We start from the raw sequence: 13739 nt of genomic DNA, 5'->3' as shown, positions 1-13739 counted from the left end.
CCTCCCTCACATAGGCGCACCTTTGTTTCCACAGCGCATCGCATCATCTGGGCTTGTTTGCTTATTTATAATCTCTTCCCGGACAGCATCCGGCAAGGAGAAGTCTTACCTTTTTTACCAGTGTGTCCCAATGCCCAGCCCAGCATCTGTCACCTAAGAGGCCCCCAATAAATATTTTTTGATTGAGGTAATGCTTGCATATGCTGGATAGCCTTACTTGGATGCTGGCCTGGAAGTTGTGATAATTTTTGGATTACCTTTTATATAGCTTGCTTAATTGAGAGTTGCAAGGGCCAGGAGAGAAAGAAATCACATTTGGGTACAGTTTTCTTTTAATGCTAAAGCAAGCCATTTAGCTTTTATTGTGGCAGGGTTAGTTTTCGGGCCATCGGCTGTCATCCAAGTATTGGGGTTATAAATTGTCTTTTACCTGCTTGCGAAAGGATAGCAGAAAAGCCAGCTTGTCTGCTGTTGTGACTTTTAGCTGATTTTGTCAGTGTTTACAAACAAGATCTACTGTATTTCTGTCTCGCTTCAGTTTACACTCATTTATTTTCTTCAGCCAAGATTACATTGCAATGTACGGAGGCCACAATCTTGGTTATCTAACACCTTGGGCCTTCTTTCAGTAATCAATACCGATGAACTTTCTTTTGATGTTCATTCCCTCTCCGTTAACTTTCCATTCCTCCTGAATCACACCGAACTATGCAGTTCCTATGAATCATGGCCTTTTATTTGGGGTTTGTGTTGACTGAAACAGACACAGTTTCCCAGGTATATGGAGGGAACTTGTCTTCTCTTGGTCCTGTTTTGGCGTTTTTAGACTTCACTTTCTAAGGTTCATTTAATCTCTTCATCTGTAATGCTGTTAGAGGGTCTGTTGGAGATCCAGGATGAGCAGACCTGCTAGTTAGTTCCTGCCTTTGTGGAGTTTATAGTTTATAAGGGGAGATAAGCCCCACATACAAGTCCAGCTCTATTTGTGCATTGAAACAGATGTTATAATCCATAGCATGTCCGAGGCGATGCCTGGATCTTTGGGATCAGTGTACTATGAGGAGTTGCTAGGCAGGCTGCTGGCAGTTAGCATGATTCCCATTATTTAGACAGCCATCTCCGTATGTCAGAGTTGGAAAAATGCATAGTACTGGGAGTGGGGTGGGCGCCTAATAGGTGTGTATTGAATGCGTGAGTGAGAGGAGTGCACGGATAGTCTCAGCACTCTTGTTAGAAACAGTGCTGCATCTCCTGGCTTTGAGCATTTAGGATGGAGCCCAGGGCACATTCAATGCTTGTACCCAGTCCCCTGAAGGAGGACCCAGAGCAGAGGGATGGATTGTTTTTGGCTAATGCACTCAGTGATTTTGTGTAAATTACTAGGGTTTTTTTTTTCCATGATGACTTCCAAGGATCTTAGAGTCAGATGTGTGGTCACCCTTAGCAGATCCACCCATTCCCTTTATTCCTTGCTCAGTTTTATGACCTGCTCTCTCTGATTACCTTCACCCTTTCTCATCTCCCACTTTTTTTTTTTAACAAAATGAAAATAGCTTTGCTTTCTTTTCTAATTATAAAAATATTACATGTTCATACTAAAACATGACAGCATAAAGAAGGAAGTGAAAATTACTTGTCAACCCATGTTGGAGGCATAACCTCCATCATCAACCAGATGTCTGTCTTTGCAGACTTTTCCTGTGTACGTATGTGTTTGTGTTGAGAGATGCATATGTCTACAGAGAGCAAGTGTATTTTTAACGAGATGGCATCATTTTATGTGCCTGTTGTGCAACATAAGTTTTTAACTTAAAATACCTTGAGTGGACATTTTTCCATGCCAATAACTATAAATCTACATCATCATTTAAATCCACTTCTAATTTGTCATTTTGCGGGATTTTATACATCTTTATAAGCCTGCTTAAATCCTTTGTAGAAAAAGGCAGTGCATATTCTAAAAAAATTTAAAAGACATTTTGACAATCCCTTAAAGCAGTTGTTGCCTGTAAATGAATTACTGAAAGAGAAAAACTGTGGCAGAGACCAGGATCACAGTGAACACCGGGTGATTTGCGGTGGCACTGTAATTTGGGGTGAGTCACCATTCCTCAGTGCGTCTTGGTGGGAACGCACGGATTCATCATGGTTGCTAGGGGTGGTTGGCAAACCAGGGCCCAGCTGCTCGGATTGTTTCTGCTTGTTTGGAAATACCAGGGCCTAGAGATTCGGCTTTGAGAACTGGGTGAGAAGGTCCTCTGCCAGCAGAAAGCACCAGGGCCTGACCTGAGCTGCCCCTTGAGCTTCAGAAGCCCTTCGTCTGGTGGGCATCACACCTCCTCCTCTACAGAGTTCCCTTGGGAAGAGGATCAGCAGGGAGGTATGGACAGGAAGGACGTTATAGCCCCTGCTTCAGTTGTAAGGCAATTTTTTTTTTTTTTTTTAAAAGCCCCAAACCTGGATAAATCCTGTGATCTATCACCCCGGCCAGCACTGACACTTAAAACCTTTGGGAAAAGACTACCCTGGGGTACATGGGGTGGGGATAGGATCTCCTTTTCCATTTGAAAGGAAAAACTTCCTTCACTTTTGTCACAGGGGAAGTGAACAGCAGTCCAAAACCAAATTAACAATAGCGAAAAAGCATTTTCCAGAATATTAGAAATCTCAGGTGTAGCAAGTCCTGACCTAATAAATATTGAGAGTTAGATTTTGGTTTTTTCCAGTAAAAATAAATTGAGCAAAACAAAGTATGGTAAGGAATTCAGGCCAAAGCTTCTAATCTGCGTTGGTTTTGATACATTGGTCCCTGAGTATGGCTCGCTGTGTCTGCACATCTAGGTGTTGCGCACGCAGGCTGCCGCCGAGCTGTATTTATAGGTCAGGAGGTGAGCGCTGGCATCAGGAGCCAGTTTGCTAGAGGAGAGCACTGTGTGTGGGAAGAGCATCAGGCTGGAAGCCTCTGCTAAACGGCCGCACGAAGAAGTCTCCAGTAGTTCTGCCACTGGTGCTGTTAGTCATATGGCATCGTTCTGATACAATTTATTTAAATTATATTTCAAATTAGCTTGTTAGAATGAAAATATGCTTGTGGGGAACACTTTTAGACATTTGTCAACAACCAGAGAGATTTTTTTAAAAAGCATTTTTATTCATAAGTCTTGTCGATAGTCTTATTATTATTCCTCTGAGAAACTGGGGACCATGGTGTCCCCTCCTCTGTGCAGAAAAGCTTAGGATAAGGCATTGCCACCAGCCAGGGCAGTTCACCTGAGAGCCATGCTTTAAGAAACCCTGAAGTATACAGGGTCCTCCCAACCAAATTGAGGCTGGGCCCCAGCCACAGGAGGGGCTCGAGCAGGTCCCTTTCCCTTGGCCTTGAGTGGGGAGTTAGTTCTTGGTCCAGATCACCACTGAGGAGCTGGCCGGGCCCAGTGGCCCTTTGTCCTCCTTCAGCTCTGGGGGTAGTTTCGTCTCTGGGTTATGGGGTGCGGGGTGTCCACAGGGAGCCAATTAGTGAGGAGGAATATTATAGACCCTGCTGCCTGGGCATTGGATCCCTTTTGGGATCTTTAATTGGAAAAGATTTTAATTGGAGTTGTTCAGATAAATTGAGAAGAGCAAAGTTGCTTTGACTTCTGTTGTCTTGGGGAAGGGGGGTGACGGAGAAGGTTCTCCTGGGGAAAAGGAATGGAGCCTGTTGTGGGAGGCCTCATGGGGGTGGGGCAACATGGCAGATCTCAGCTCAGTGGGTATGAGGCAGAGCTGTCTCACCCTCCATGCAGACTGAAGGTGGGACTGGCTGTCTCACCAAGTCGTGAGTCCATTGCCATGGAGGACCACTTGTTTGGGGGATGGGGGAGGGTGGTGAAGTACAGGCAGGTCAAACCCCAGCCCCTTGGCTGGCTGTGTGCGCTTGGACAAGTCATCTCTCTAAGCTTTATCTGTTCGGTGATTGAGATGACTGAATGAGAAAATGTATGTAAACATTTAGCACAACGCCTGACACATAAGGACTCAGTGAGTGGTAGCCAAGTTTATCATCACCATTATCATTGTCATTTCTGCTTTGGGTGGGAGATTGTGGGGGTGGGCAGAGAGTTGCCTGGAGTAAATACAGCTTTGTGAATGGCTTCGGGGGGCCAGTTGGAGACTCAAGCTAGAGCTGGGAGCCGGGGAAGAGGCAAGTGGTCCCAGACCAGGTGGTGGGCATGCATCTGCGGCTCACCCTGGTTAGACTCCCAAGTACACGGCCATCCCCAGCCCTGGGGGACGCTGCCTGGCGGGGGTGGAACGCCCGCTCCATCTCCATCGGTTACCTTTCTATCCTCGCTTCTCTGAGTAGCCAGTCATTGTTCTGTTAATAATTCTTCCAGACCCTTTCTAAAAAACACATTGAAATTCTTGCTTGCATGACCTCCTTGAGTAATGAGATTTGTAAGTTCATTAACCTCTGTGAGAAGTGGGTTTCTTTGCTCCATGGGAGCATATCATCTACTAGAGGGAATGACCATTAATGTGGTGGCTTGGGGGGTGAGCTCAATGCCTGAGGGCAGAGGCAGAGTGGGGGAGGCTTATCCACGCCCTCTTCCCCAAATACATCTGACTTAGTGTGTGTCCCAGGGAAGATGGGCTGATGGCTTCTGCACATCCCTCTCCCCTCCCCCCACTCAGTGAGTCTAGCACTGGTCCAAAGTTGAGACGTTCAGAGAAAATAAACCATACCACAAACCCTCATTTATTTCAGTGAGTCTAGTTCTTTAAATACGAGGCGAGGAAAGGAGGAGATGTGAGTATTGCGTCCTGCGCAGACAAGAATATCTGGATTGCGTGTCCATTGGCACAGGCCTGGGACTCCATGCAGCTGGGAGCGGATTAGGGTATTTGCTATGAGACCAGGTTGGGACACATACTCCATTGTCCCAGATCTGTACATGTACTGGGTGTGTGACGTAAGCCACTTGCTAGGATCCGACTAGGTGGGGAGGTTTCATGACTTCGTCCTCCTCAGTTTGGCATTTCAGCCCTGCTGTCACCTGGCCTGACCTACCTGTCTTCTGTGTACCCTGAATACTTGGCCCAGGCTGCTCTATCTTGTGTATCACATAAAACATTTAATTACAATCAATGTTATATAACATATTATCATAATCTGCATCTCCCCAACCTTTGCTCACCAGGCCAGTGCAGCCCAATGGAAATATGAGCACACCTTACGTAATTTTACATGCTCTAGTGTCCACATTAAAAAAGTGAAAGAAACAGGTGAAATGAATTTTAACATATTTTAACCCAGCATATCCAAAGTATTACCATTTCAACATGTATTTGATGGTGAGTAAATCAGATATGGTCCCTGTTCCCATGGAATTTACATTCCAGTGAGGGAAACAGACACCGCCCATCTCTGCTGCCACCCCCAAAAAAGACACCTGTAAATGGATCCACAAATAAAATATCTGCAAGTTGTGTTCAGGGCTGTGAGGGAAAGAAGCAAAGGCTGAGACCAGTGTTAAAATGTGTAGTTGAGATGCCTCTCAGAAAAGGTGACATTGAAGCTGCTGTCTCAAGTGGAGAACAGGAACAGAGCCTTCTAGGTGGAGAATGCAGCAGGTGCAATGACCTAGAGTGGGGAGGAGCTACCCAGAATGTTCGAGAAATTGAAATCAGACCTGCCTGGCTGGATGGCCAGAGGTGAAGGGAGAGAGCCCGGTGTGGGGCTGGAGAGAAGTGGAGGACGTGAGGTCAGCTGTGGCATGGCTTCTATTTGAGATACAGTGAGGTTCAGTGAGATGGAAGGATTTTAATAGGGTTGTAGCACAACCCTTCATCTGTGTTAAGAAGATGACTCCGGTGCTCTGTGGAGATGGAGTGGAAGGGGACCGGAAGTGAGGCCAGGAGACCAGTGACAGAGTTCCTGGGTTTTAGGCACAGAGGATGCTGGCGGAGGCTGAGAAGTTTGAAGAGGACAGGGAGAGAAGTGGACAGGCTCCACAAATGGTTGGAGATGGGTTTGCTGGAACTTTTAGAGGGATTACATGTGGGGTGAAGGATGAGGGAGAGGGAGGACATAAAGAGGACTCCTTTAGTTTTCAGTTTAAGCATCTAGTAGATGTGGGGAAGCCTAGAGGGGAAGGTTTGGAGTGGGGAATGGGGAGTCAAGTTCAGGCATCCATGCAGTAAGCTTGAGGAGATGAGTGGAGCTGGGGAGCAGGCAGTGAATTATATGCATCTGGGGCTCAGCAGAGTCGGACTGCAGGTAGACTGGGTGAGGCTCTGATTGGGAGGGGCAGGTGGAGGAGGAGAGGACTCAGGAGCCTGGAGCACCCACCACTGAGGTGGCATGGAGCAAGAGTGGCCAGCAGAGAAGTTGGAGGAGGTGTGGCTGCTGAGGGAGGAGGAAAGCGGGAGGTGGTGTGAGAGTGGCTGATGGAGCAGTGTCTCAAGGTGGGGGGGGGGGGGTTGGGCATTGGTGTTGAGCACTGCTGAGATGCAGCCTGGGACTGGGCAGCATGGCAGCTGCTGGTGGCTCTGACCAGAGCCGGCTCAATGGCAAGGTGCAGCCAGGAGCCAGGTGAGTCAGAAAATGAATGGAAGGCTGGGAAAGGGGTTGTGTGGGGATGTGGGGGCCACTTCCTCACCAAGATGACCGTTCAGGGAGCAGAGAAACAGGGCACTAATATGGGAGACTGTAGGCAGAGGGAGAGTGTATTGAAGATAGAATTCCTGCATATGTGGCTGCTGAGGGGCCTGCTGCCCCGGAGAAGGGAGATGACAGAGGAGCTGAGGCCTTGAGAAGATGACAGTGATTGTTGTGGCACCAGGGGAAGGAGTGTCCCTTGGCTTGGGTGTGGTGGAAGGTGCATGGGAGGAGCCAGCCCATGGCCCCTGTTTGTACCACGAAGTCCGAGGCAGGCCATCCCCTGCGAGCGTGGGCGGGAAGTCTGAGGAGGAGAAGAAGGTGTGAAGTTGTCTGGGAGTGGGTGGCAAGCCTGCTAGAGGGAGCCAGGCTTGTGGGCTGTGGCAGAGTGACAGTTTGAGGTCAGAGAACATGAATTTAAGTGAAACTTGGCCACCTAGTTTGGTGACGTTGCCCAGTTGCTTGGGTGTGAGCCTGAGGAGGCAGGTGGCAGGCACATCAGGCTGGGTGGCAGGTGTTCACGTGGGACCGGTACCAGCAACAGCTGCTATAGACCATGGGGCAGGTCTGGGCCATTCAGGGAAGAGAGGAGCCGGGGGGGGGGTGGACAGTGGGCCTGTCAGTGGATGGAGGCCTCTGAGGTGGGGATACCTGAGCGGGTGAGCTGGAGGCATAGGAGCTGTGGGCAGGAAGCAGGGGGTTGGGAAGTCACACTCTGAGTTGGTGCATTTTTGGAAACTAGGGTTCCTGGTAAGGCTAGGGGAGAGTGTCACTGAAGGGGCATTGAGACAAAGGCTTTTTCTGGAGGAGATCAAGGAACTTTGTCCAGGGTGTTGGAGGTCATCTGCATGGATGGTGACAGTGACGGGAGGTGGGCCGAGGAAGAAGCTGGGCTCAGAGCTGAAGCCCCTGAAAATGACAGGAAACGACTCAGAGGCTGGGTGGGAGCAGGTGACTGGAACAAAGAGAGCCACCTGGGAGTGGGGAGGGTACAGGGACACTAATTGCCCTGACCCCTTGTGTTCTGCTTCTGTGGGCGAGGAGCAAGTCAGCTGTGTGTGCAGCAGAGGAGTTCAGTTGAGGCATGAGGGTAGTGAAGGGAAGGTTCTGTGCTTGGTTGGTGTTGCCGATTCCAGGAGTTCATTGAGTCCATGGAGGGTTGCCCAGTGCAAGGAGGAGGGAAGGCCCCTCTCAAGTTTGTGAATGAACAGAGCAGGGAGGTCCCAAGAGCCTGAGTGCTGCCCAGTGACTAGGAAGGTGTGGTCTCTCCCTGAGATAAGGGGGTGGGACGAGCTCATGTCTTGGGGTGGGGAGTGGGGCATATCTTTCTGAGCATGGGAAGCACTTGGGGATTTTGAGCGATGGTGAGCTCTGTGTGAGTCAGCCTGGTGGTGTGGTTGTCCCAAACCCTGACTGTAACTTTGAAGATCTTGGCCGAAGTATGAAATAGCTGCAGTAATATAATAAAGGAGGTGATGGGCTTGCTTCCCTATGCATCTAGAATATTGTCTTTGGTTCTGGCGCCAGAGCTGATCCAGAGTTCGATGAGTGGAGGGATATGTGGAGGAGGCAGAGCAGAGAGGGAGGGATCTGGACACACCTTCCATGAGGATGATTTGAAGGAAGTTTTCTTAAAGTGGGGTCTCTAGGTCCAGTGCAGGGGTCTGTGAACACCCCTTCCCCCCAGCCGTCCAGAGAATTGTACGTACGTATGCGCAGTTCTGGGAAGGTGTCCATAGTTTTTATCAGACGTTCAGAGGGTCCTTGACCCAAAACACATTAAAAACCCTTGTTTAATGGATTTGGGCATTTTACCTTAGAGAAGGGAGAAGTTGGCCACAAGGTGAGGGTAAGGGGAGGAGAGAGCTGTTCCCATATGTGTGATACCTGCCATTTGGGGGCGGGGGGTCTTGCTCTGTGTGAACTCAACTGGTGGAACTCAGATCAGGGGAGGGATGAGAGCAGCTGCACAGGTGGGGTATGCACAGGGCAGGTGACAGGAGGAGGTGGCCTGTGATGCTTGTGATGCAAAAGCTTTGTCCAACCCTTCTTGTCTTCAGGAGTAAACAGGTTTGGCCTGAGCTTTGCTGGGAGCAATAAAACCCCAGCAGTTTCTCAGGTGCACATTTCTGAGGTGCAGAGGCCCTGGAAGCCCACCCTGCTTTCTGGAGGCAGCACATTAAATATCATCTCAGGAACTGGACCCTCCCCTTCTGGGGGCCTCAGCTGACCCTTCATGCCGTGGTATGGGAACATTGTTCCTTACGGCATTGCCTTGGGTATGCCCAGCTCCTCCCCACATCTCATGCCCTCGGCTCCCCGCTAGGTGGTCTTTGTGGGCTCCCATTCGTGACGAGCGGCCAGGTGGGATGGGATGAGCACTGAAGTGGGCTTGCAGGCCGGCTTGAGCACAGCTGTGTCTCCAGGTGGGGGATCGGCCCTCGCCCAGCGTGTTCCCAAGTGACGTTTGCGCTCCCAGCTCACTTGGGCACCAACAGGGTCACAGAGATCTGCTCAAGTTAAAAGTGACTCCCATGGGACACCACCAGTACTTCGTCAAGTGTGGCTTTGTCAGGGCTTCCTGCTTTTTTTTTCTTCTTTCAGTTTTGTTTTTTAAGAGCAGGCAGGCATGCCTCGCCAAGGATGGAATATTCTGGAAAACTGGAATTGGAATCCCACAGCCCTATTGAAAGCTATATCACTTGCTTCAAGGGAGGAAGCTAAAAAAAAGCCAGTCCTTGGCTTCTCCCATGCATTTTAAATGTTCTGCAAAGGATACAATGCCTCATTCCTTAAATAATTAAGTGGAGTTCACTAAGAATGGAGTGTTGCCCAGGCCTGGTCACACTGGAGCCCCCATGGCCTCTCTCAAGGGGTGAGCTTGGACAGGGGCCTGAAGAAGTTGTCTGGGTAGAAAAATTGATGCAGCTTCAAACATCTGTCTTTCAAGCACTTGGTGCACTTGGCGCAGTCCTGCAGATGTCACAGAGAGGATGGAGCGGGCCTGCGGGGTTCCCCTGAAGAGGCTGCATTCATCATGTTTGTGTCTCCCGTAAATTCTTAGTTGGTCTTACTTGTCCCTTCACTGCCATCTGACTGCCACATGAGATGACTGGCCTCAGACCAAGTCTGTGTCCTCCCAGCCACTGTAGCACTGGCACTGGTGTCTGCATGTACTTAGTGGGACTTCTGGAGAATCTGTGCAGGGAAGAGAAGCCCACTTTATCTTCTGGCAGAAGGCCCTTCCTTCGGGAGCAGTGGTGGCACCTCAGATCAGCGATCATTTCCGGTTGTCTGCTGGTCTGCGGGTGCACAGGCCCTTTCTCTCAGAGGCCACGGGACGGGATGCTGGACACAGAGAGTCCAGCCACATGGTCACTGTGGAGTCTACTTGGCTCCTGTAGAAGAGAGAGTTCCGCCAGGGCTAAGGGAACTAATATTTATTGATTGTTGATATGCATTATGTCATTTAAGCTTCATGTTTTATGAATGAAGAACAAGTTCAGAGAGGTTAAGTTACTTGATTAAGGTTACACAGCCAGGACCCAGAGAGGGGTTGGTGTTTATATATGTTGTTTGGCTCTGAGGTTCACACACTCTGCAAGACTTTTATGATTCTGGAACAAAAACAACCTTTGTTTCAAAAGTACAACTCGAGATTAGAAAAGAAAGTAGAGAGGAGCCTCAAGAAAGTTCTGCTAGCCCACCTTTCAGAGGGCAGGGCTAAAAGCAGGGATTTGCTCTTATGATTGCCTGGTCATTCACACAGCTGTCTCAGTTTTCTACAGACTTCTCGTACCCAGAATCCACTGAGCTATTCCTTTGTCTTCCCATCCTCAGCCTTCTGTCTCCTGGTTTCTCCCTGGTCCTGTTTTTCAGATTTCAGTAGAGGTTCTCAGAGTGACTTCAGTCTTCAGTCTTGTTGAATTGCAGGTTGTGATGACATCTGTTAAGACATTATTCAGATTACCTAATAGGAATCTAAATCTCAAATAAATAAACCTGTTTGCCTGGGTCTATGTCAGATCAGTCGTGTTGATATTGATGTTGACACAGAAGGTTGTAAGCTCTCCGGAGCCCACATCGCTCACCCTCTTTATGACCTCGTTTCCCACAGTTCCCCATACTCGTCAGTGGTTGCGGTCGCCTGTGTTGTCTGGCTCAAAGGAACACAGACTGATGTGGGGTTTTTCTGTTTTGGGGGATTTTGCCAAGTGCTACAGCTGCTTTGCTGTAGTTGGGGCCCTCCTGGCTGCCACGGAAGGACCCACCTGTTGGCAACATGAGCAAGAAGGTGCTTTAGAGAAGTGGTTTCAGGACTGGTCCCCCAATCAAACAGCACTTTATTTCAATAAAAGTTGGGTTTCAAGCCCCTCCATCCTAGGTGGGAGGTCAGACTGAGTCTGACATTGTGAAATTTGATTCCATGCATCTTACAGAATTTGTTCAGTTTACTTACATCTTTTTTCCTAGAGCAAATCTCTTACCCACTAGTACCTAAAGTAACCGAGTGCGTCTTGAGTGCAGCTTGAAGAGGAAGTCAGATTGAAAATGTGATCCGAAACCCAGATAGGATCTCCTTAAGTGTTTTTTTTGCAGGAAGAAGGTCATAGCTGATGGTCTTCCAGGCGATCTGTTTCTAGAAGGAGCATTTTCAGGTCACCAGTGCAGCAGGTATGAGCAGTTTCCCCCACATTCATGGGATCAAAGACTTGCGTGGTGGAGGCAGGAACCACCGTGTGCGCTCAAACCTCTCTGTCCGAGGGCTGGGTGTTTACTGCTTGGGCTTGTCCGAATCTCCGGCTGTACTGAGGTCCCTGTGTTCAGGTGGCAGCCAGTGGCAATAGAACTGCATCCAGCCAGTCCACGTGGAGGCTGCCTGCGCCCAGCAGTGTGTCCTTCTTACCTCCTAACTTTGGTCCTTCGTTCAGTCGATTAGGTAATATTTACTGAGTACTTCCAGGGTATCTAGGATGGATTTGGCCCCTGTCCTGGTGGCGTTTACAGTACAGCAGGCAAAAGGGATATTGATTAATTACAGTTATAATCCACTCAAGTACTTGTTGAGTGGTGCGTACTAGGCACTGTCCATGGTGTTGGGAACCAGACAAATGAGTCCCTGCCTTAGCGGGGCTTACTTTCTAATGAGATACACAATGAATAAAAATATAACAAACAATGCATTTTCTGGCAGGTTAGAAGACAAAAAGTGCCGTGGGAAGCCGGGGCAGGTACAGGTGATTGGGAGTATGGGCTGGGCGGGGGAGTGGCTGTGTCAGTTGCAGGGAGTGGGATGCATGAAATGAAGATTATAGATGGTCTGGAGTTAAGGATAAATGACAAGTCATGAGGGGGATTTGGGGAGGCCGAGGGAGAGGGGAACAAGGAGAGTTTCAGTGACTGAAGGCCAGTTGGCAGGATGCTCTGTGTGTACTGAAACAACTGAGAATGAAGACAGGCCTCAGGTGGGAGAGAGGGTGGTGACCCAGGGGCTAAACTCATGGAGAAATGAGGGGGTACACGGGGACTGTGGGGACAGCAGCATTGAGGGGTAGGGGATGGCCGAGTGTGGTGACGAGATTCAAAGGTGGGCATTTTGGAGAGGCGGGAAGAGATTTGTCAGGAGGGGCAGGGAGAAGCCTAGAGGCCCAGGTGTGAGGAGTGCTCCGCGGGAGAATCCAGGTGCTCCGAGGGCGGACGGCGGGGGTGTCTGGCCTCGGATGGAGAGACTTTTCTGAGACTGTGATTTATGAAAAGAATATTATAAATCCTGTTTCTGGCACTGAGCTCCTAAAACCCTTGGAATCTCCTAGAAGGAGAGTGTTAAAGGGGTCTTTTGTTATTTTAATGTGGTGACTTTTTGGAGTCATGGGGTGTGGGGGGCGCTGGTTGCCAAGGGAACCAACGAGGCAATTAGAGGGCTGGGGCTTTCACTGCCCCCTACCCACCCCTCCCTGGAGGGGCTGGAGGTTGAATCTGTGGCCAGTGACACCTACAAAACAAAGCCTCCACGAAAACGCAAAGGGACAGGATTTGGAGAGCTTCTGGGTTGGTGCCACGTGGACACTGGGGGAGAGTGATGTGCCAGAGAGCAGGGAAGCTCCGCACAGCTGCCCCCCACCCTGCCCTATGCATCTCCCTCATCTGGATGTTCTTGAGTTATACCCTTTATAATACGTTGGTGACCTAGTAAGTAAAATATTTCTAGTAAATTAATGGCCCCCGAGGAGGGGGCCATTGGAATCTCCTCTCTACAGCCCGCTGGTCAAAAACACGGGTGACAACTTGGACTTGCGATTTGTCTGAAATGGAGACAGTCTCGAGGGACTGAGCCTTAAACTTGCCGGTTCGGACACTGCCTCCAGGTAGACGGTGTCAGAATCGCATTGCATTGTAGGACACCTAGCTGGTGTCTTGGAGAGTTAAAATCGAATGCAAAATCTTGGCTTCCCTGAGGCAGTGCTGTTTGGGAGGGTGACAGGCCCGGATGTGGTCCAGAGGAGGTCACAAGGGAGCAAGAACCCTCTAGGGCTCCCGGGTCAGTGTTTCCCAAGGTGTTTGTTCATTGCTGTGCTAGGAAGAGACCTTGGACTCCAGGGCTCGGATGGAGGTTCTCGGTGACCGCTTGGGAGGCTGGCTGCTGCCTGCTGCCCTGTCTGCTGATCGAGGGGTTGGTTGACCAACATGGTTCAAACACACCCAAGAGGCATTAGGGCTGTGAGCCCTTGGGCAGGAACCCAAAGGTTTGGGGAACTCGTCAGGTATTTTCTGGGCTCTGTGCTGACTGTTGGGACTTGGGGAGAGGCTGTGAGGATGCTGTTGGTGAGCAGGATTTGGATTCCTGGATTGTTCCTTAAGGCCTGGGGTAATAATAGCATTGGTAAGGGATGGATAAGGATGAACCTCTTCATCCACAGTCCTGCTGAGCAGCTCAAGGGTGCTGCAGCCCGAAGGTGATGGCGGGAGGGCAGCTGAGGTGGCTGGGAAGCAAGGTCAGCAGGGCAGGTGTGGGGCACCGCTGGCGGCAGGCACGGTGGGATGGGTGGGAAGGAGCCTGAGTGTGCATTGGGCTGGACAGCTGAGGTGACTCTCACCTAAT

At 49.7% G+C, this 13739-nt stretch overlaps 1 protein-coding gene across 3 annotated transcripts in view; it reads left to right on the top strand.

Moving 5' to 3' along the window:
• The window catches only part of HOMER2 (homer scaffold protein 2), a 71026-nt gene that overhangs the window by 19161 nt on the left and 38126 nt on the right, over window positions 1-13739 (top strand). Inside the window, exon 1 of one of the 3 annotated variants that reach the window (XM_071219470.1) lies at window positions 11295-11314. The exons of the other annotated variants lie outside the window; for them this stretch is intronic. The gene's annotated coding sequence lies outside the window, so the exon portion shown is untranslated. Of the gene's footprint in view, window positions 1-11294; window positions 11315-13739 lie in introns of those variants that run through there. 3 annotated transcript variants of the gene reach the window in all.

This window comes from Desmodus rotundus, chromosome 10 (assembly GCF_022682495.2).
Source record: "Desmodus rotundus isolate HL8 chromosome 10, HLdesRot8A.1, whole genome shotgun sequence".
NCBI classification, from domain to species: Eukaryota; Metazoa; Chordata; class Mammalia; order Chiroptera; family Phyllostomidae; genus Desmodus; species Desmodus rotundus.
Note: the sequence above shows the minus strand (reverse complement) of the source record. Positions and strands in the feature narration are given on the sequence as shown.